At 49.1% G+C, this 6,012-nt stretch overlaps 1 pseudogene; it reads left to right on the forward strand.

The window, feature by feature from the left end:
• The first annotated feature begins 558 nt into the window (after positions 1-558).
• Positions 559-1,222, forward strand: LOC142440144 (DNA-directed RNA polymerase II subunit RPB3 pseudogene; annotated as a pseudogene).
• Positions 1,223-6,012: the final 4,790 nt, after the last annotated feature.

Genomic DNA, 6,012 nt, shown 5'->3' on the forward strand with positions numbered 1-6,012 from the left:
ATTTTTTTAATTAGGATTTTTTGGTAACCTCATGAAAGATGATAAGCAAATTGTGGTATATCCATACAATGATATAGTATTACACAATAAAAAAAGGTAAGACACATAGTGCAAACATGAAGCTAAGTGAAAGCAGCCAGTCCAGGTTGTGATTCCAAGGTGCGAACTGTCCGGAATAGGCACACCTGTAAATATAAAAGCTAGACAATCACCCAATAGGGCAGCGTTTGCCAAAGGACAGTTAGAAGGGTTGGGGGGGCGGATGTAGAACAGAAACAGGAAATAGAAGGAGAAAGTGGGATATATGGTGTGACCACCGTCAATGAGATGAAGCAAAATGTGTGTAAATTGATGAATCAAAAGCTGATCAGCTCTATAAGCCTTCATCCAATTCACAATAAAAAATGGGGACAGGTGGGGAGTAGATTAGTGGCTACCAGGAGCTAGGTTAGAGGGGAGTGGGGGGTGATGAAATGCTGTGGAATTAGTAGTGATGATTGAACAGCATTGTGAACATACTAATAACCAGTAAATTATACACTCAAGAGAGTAAATGTTATGGTAAGTGAATTATCTCAGCTAAAACCTCATGACGCCAGTTGCGTTCTGCGGAGGCTGGGCCAGGTGAGTAGTGCCAAGCCATACGCCAACCAGCCTACTGTGTGGATCATGGAGCTCACGGACCAGAAAGAATGTCAAGTTCATCCTCGAGACGACAGACCTAGCAGTGGCCAGTTTTAGGCTGAGGGTCTTCATCGCCGAGGCTCCCATCACAGCCATCGACTGGTTGCAGACCGGGCCAACTCCTCGGCCCTCCGCAGACTCGGGAGTGCTCCGTGGGCTTCACCTTGGACGTGCCGTGCAATGAAGACCAGACGCCTCACGTCACCTCCCACGACCTCATCTCCAACAGTGACCCCCATGGCTACGTGGGGCAGGACCACGTCCTCAGCGTCAAGCTCAGGAAGGGACAGGGGCTCAGACTGTGAGCCTGTGCCAAGTGGAATCCCACTGCGGGCGTAGCGTTCGAATACCTGCCAATGTCCGGAGGCACACGGTGTACCCAAGCCAGAGGAATGGCCAAAGGGTGAGTGTCGGAGCTGGGAGAACGAGTCCCAAAGAGCCATACGACCCCAGCGGCACGCCAGAGAGGTTTGACTGCAACGTGGAGCCCTGTGGCTCTCTGCACCCCGAAACCATAGTCCTCTCAGACCTGAGTTGAAGGAGAAGCAGAATGATTCGGAGACCCAGTAAAGTGCAAGATCCAGTGTGATGCCCTGACCATCACTAGCTGCACCTTGGCCAGGTGGCTAGTCTCCCCCACCCACTAGACTGCCGCTTGCCAGGGCTCGAGCTTTTTGCTGGGACTGAAGCACCCTCTGGGCAGGGGCATTCATCCTTCCTGGGAGACAGGCCTGGTCTCTTAGCCGTGTGGCATCTGGTCACTGTTCAAGTGACAGAAATGCTGCTAGAGACCATACATCTCATTCCCTCACATGCCCCGGGGACCACCCCGTTGAGAACGCCCACTTGGACCTCTTCGGGTTGAGTTCTAGAGCCTCATTCAGGCCACCTGCAGGTTCCTCAGCCCAGGGAATAGTGCGAGGCCCTCGCCCCATCCCGGAGTGAAGAAGCACATGGTCCTGTTCTTGCCGTCAGTAAAGAGCCTCATTCGCTGCCTAGACCTGGAGGCTCTTCGCCCCATTTCATGTCTCCTTCACTTGGAGGCTGGCCCTGGCCCTTGGCGCCAGCTCCAGGTAGCAACCTGTTCCGAGCAGCACCCAGGGCTAGCCACTGAGTGACCACTGTCTAAAGGCTTTCATTTTTGACAATGAAGAGCACAACATCCCGCCCCTCCAAAAAGAAACCATGATGGCTCTTCTTATTCTGGGAAATACCATTTTTATATCAAGCCATCCAGGTGCATATTGTGGCTTTATTCTGGTTCTACTCCAGACATCCTCCTCCATCTCCCCATCCTCTGGAGTAATTAAGAGCCTCGGGACATTGCCTGGTATGCATGGGATCTAGGACTGATGTCCTTTCAAAGGAGCTGGCTCCTTTTGTGCTTGCTCAATCATTTTGCTGGAGCAAAGGACGCGTCTCGAGAAATCAAAGGGGACAGGCAGCGGTGGACTGAAACTAATTCACGATTTTGTTTAAATTTACTTGTCAAAGGCAGAAATATTCAATTTCATGCATATTCCCAATTCCCTGCACGGGGAGCAGATTTCCAGGAAGCAATTATGTAGAACAAAATGTAATGGGTAACAGGGGTACCTTGTGAATTATTCATAATCCAATAATGATTTTAACCCATTTTTAACACGACCTGCTACTGGTGTTAGCTTCTGGAAAGTTCCCAAAGTAAGCAGCACAGAAGCTTCCTTAAGCTGCGCTTATATAACCATTGACCTCCTGCCTGTAGCCAGGCCACCAGGACAGTTAAGAAGACAAGTAAGCGACTTGGGACTCCATTTCTTTCCACATCTACAGGGCAGACCGCCCGGCAGGCACCCACCCACTCACTCCTCCTCGGGGAGGTTGATGTGTACAATGCCTAGCACAAAGCCTGCTACCAAAAAGGCACACGACATTTATTTATTTCACTGCTGGAACGGACTGAAGGAGCCATGGAGGGTTACGCCCTGGGGTGCTAACTGAGAAGTTAGCAGTTTGAAACCACCAGGTGCTCCGCAGAAGAAAGATAAGGTTTCAGCTCCTGTAAAGAGTTAATCTCAGAAACCCACAGGGGCAGTTCTACCCTGTCTTACAGGGTCGCTATGAGTCAGAATCGACTCGATGGCAGTGAGCTTGTTTGTTTTAGGTTTGGAATGGACTGACTGACTGAATGAACGAATAATAGAAAGACTGAAATGTTTGATGAAAGGAAGACAGAATTGGATCCTAGTTCTGCCACTTATCAGCTATGTGATTTGTCTTGTCTTCATTTTCCTTATCTATAAGGGAAAGAGACATAGCTTTCTTGCTGAGTTATTGTGAGGGTTTGAGATCAGAGCTGGTATTTAATGAGCAATAATTATATGTAGGAGTGGAATTATGGGGTGGAATTTCACAGGGATATGTTTAGCTTTGTTTTTAAAAGCCAAGATTCTTCTGACCAGCTGGATCTCAGAATCCCTGAAGTGGAGCAGCATCCACCTGTGCGAGCCTATCGATGCTTTGTTCTATTTTTATTTTGTTGTTCAGGCATCAACGGCGGCCGTCTTTTGCCGGGGGAAGCCTTCACTTCTCTGTCTCCCCAGCTGAAGAGTCCACTGCCCTCTCACCGCTTGTTTGCTGACTTCTTAGCAGAGAAGAGAGTTCCTAAGCAAGCAACCCCGCTGGGGGGGCGGGGGGGGGGGTACTCTTGGACTGTGGCATCCACACAGTTCCAGGAAGCAACAGTGGGTGGCGGGCGGCAGATGAGGTAACCAATGGGATCAAGACTTGCTCCAGCTTTGTGATGGTGGCTGTTTGCGGAAGATGAAGGAGGCCAGCCCTCCCGATCTCTGTGGGGAGAGGGACGAGACGTCCATTGAGAGCTCACCCTTGCCTCCTGCTGCTGTTGTTCTTAGGTGCTGTCCAGTTGGTTCCAGCTCCTCGAGACGCCATAGACGACAGAATGAAACACTGTCCGGTGCGCCGCTATCCTCGCCGTTAGTATGTTCGAGCCCTGGTTGCAGCCACTAGGTCAATCCATCTTCTTTAGGGTCTTCTTATTTTTCGCTGCCCCTCGACGTTACCAAGCATGATGTTCTTTTCCAGGGAGCAATCTCTCCTGGTGACTTGTCTGAAGCACATGAGACAAAGGCTCGCCATCCTCCTAAGGAGCACATTAATCCCACCAGCAGAGCCTGCAGGCCTGGGGCACTCTGGGAGGGAGGCCTTGGGGAGACGGTGGGGAAATGCTGTGTGGCCAGGGCAAGAGCTGTGAGCAGTAGGCTCCTGGAGCTCAGCCAGGGGGAGTCAGAATGGAGTCCTCTAAATCGTAATGGGCAAGAACAGCATGTCATAATCCAACCATTTTCCAAGGGGCACGCTTGCTGGCTGTTCACTCGGGACTCATGATCATATATTTCTTCTTGAAATTGCTTTTTGGAATTATTGTAATTTCCCAATAGATGTAAAGATATTGGGGAGCTGATGTGGTCCTCCAATCTTGTGTTTCCCAAAGGGTGGTGCACGTTTTTTATACGCCAGCCGGTTTAAGTAGCTATGAAGATGAGCCCGTTGGGTTGTTATGAGTCGGAACCAACTCGATGGCCATGGATTTGAAGATACGTATGATTTTAAAACAAGCCTTGGTGATGCCATGGTAAGACTCTAGGATGCTAACCACAAAAAAGGGTCAGCAGTTTGAAACCAAGAGTCTCGCTGTGCAGCGAAGACGTGGCAGTCTGCTTCCGGGAAGAACACACCAGTTCCTCTCTGTGCTGGAAGGCCATGATGAGTTGGAATCAAGCTGATGGCAATGAGTTTGGTTTTTGATAGGATTGAAATAAGCATTGGGGATTGAAAGGTCTACATGGATTCTTTGTGTTGTTTTTGCAACTCTTTTGTAAGCGTGAAATTACTTCAAAATAAAATGCTTAAAGTATTTGTTTCAACCACAGGAGAAAGAAAGCTAGCGTATTAAATATGTAAGTTCATGGGTACATGGCTAGCAGGAAGTCAAGGTAAAGAGGTAAAATTAAATTTTCAGAAAAACATTAATCTCTGATAGCATAGATGATACAAAGGTGTGGCAAAAAAAAGAGAGAAAGAAATGCGAAGGTGGCTGTGAACGCTTGAAGTCTGGGAAACTGCCCATCAAACCTCGCGTTCAGCAGAAGAGGAAGCTAAGACCCGGATGTGAGAGTGACTAGTTCAGAGAAGACCTCGTCAGATCTAGCACCATGTCCCCAAAGCCACCTGCTCCTGAACTGGGGCTCATTCCACTACACCTGTGGCTTTCCTCGTGTGTCAGTCTGGGCAGACTAGAGAAACAAATCCATGGACACACATATGTGCGTAAGAAAGAGATGCATATGCAAAAGGAATTGAACATTGAGAAAACATCCCAACCCAGTCCAGTCCAAGGCCAGAAGTCTGATTTTAGCCCATATGTCCGATATCAATTTATAAAGTCCTCTTCAGACTCATGAAGCACATGCAATGACACCGAATGCAGAAAGTGGGAGCCCTAAGAATGGGATTCAGAGTAACTTAAAGAAAGGACTACCAGTTCAAAGCATCTCCTGTCCTTTGTAGGCTGATGATGTGTTTCTAGGACTAGCTAACGTAGACTCAGAAGCCTAAGGTTGGTGTTTACTACGAGAACTTCTCTGCCGTCCTCTCCATTGTTGCCCCCAAGGTGAGTCCCACACATCCTTGTCTGGAACCCCACGTCAGCAACACAAGGGTTGATTTTTGCTGTGGGTTTCCCTGAAAGTCTAACAAGTGGGGAACACCCCAAAACTCAAGCCCAAACCAACGTATGCTTCCCTAGTAGAGTCATTGCTCAGTGATCCTGTCACTTCCCTCCCTGCTTGACTCTCCCCCAAGTCCCCAGCATGTCCTCCAAAGTTCCTTGCCATTTTCTAACGCAGAGACCTTCATTCAACTGTTGGCCTCGAACCAAGGATGGAGTCCTGGTGGCAGAGTGGTGACCTGCTGGGCAGATAACTGCAAGTGCAGCAGTTTCAAACCACCAGCTGCTCCAAGGAGAAAGATGAGGCTTTCTATTCCAGGAACCCTAAGAGTCTCAGAAACCCACAGGGGCAGTTCTATCCTGTCCTATAGGGTCGCTGTGAGTCGGAATTGATGAATTGACTTGATGCCAGTGAGACAGTGAGAAATCCCAGGGCCACAGGGAGAAGAGCGCTGTCAAGATTGGTCTTTAGCGGCGAGGCCAAGACCAGAGACTGTGGTTCGGAGACCCAGGGACAGAGCAAAGGGCCCAGGCCAAGACCAGAGGGCAAGCCATGGAAACCATGAAACAGAACAGAGGTGCGGCAATGCGATGATGGG

Source organism: Tenrec ecaudatus, chromosome 2 (genome assembly GCF_050624435.1).
Source record: "Tenrec ecaudatus isolate mTenEca1 chromosome 2, mTenEca1.hap1, whole genome shotgun sequence".
NCBI lineage: Eukaryota > Metazoa > Chordata > Mammalia > Afrosoricida > Tenrecidae > Tenrec > Tenrec ecaudatus.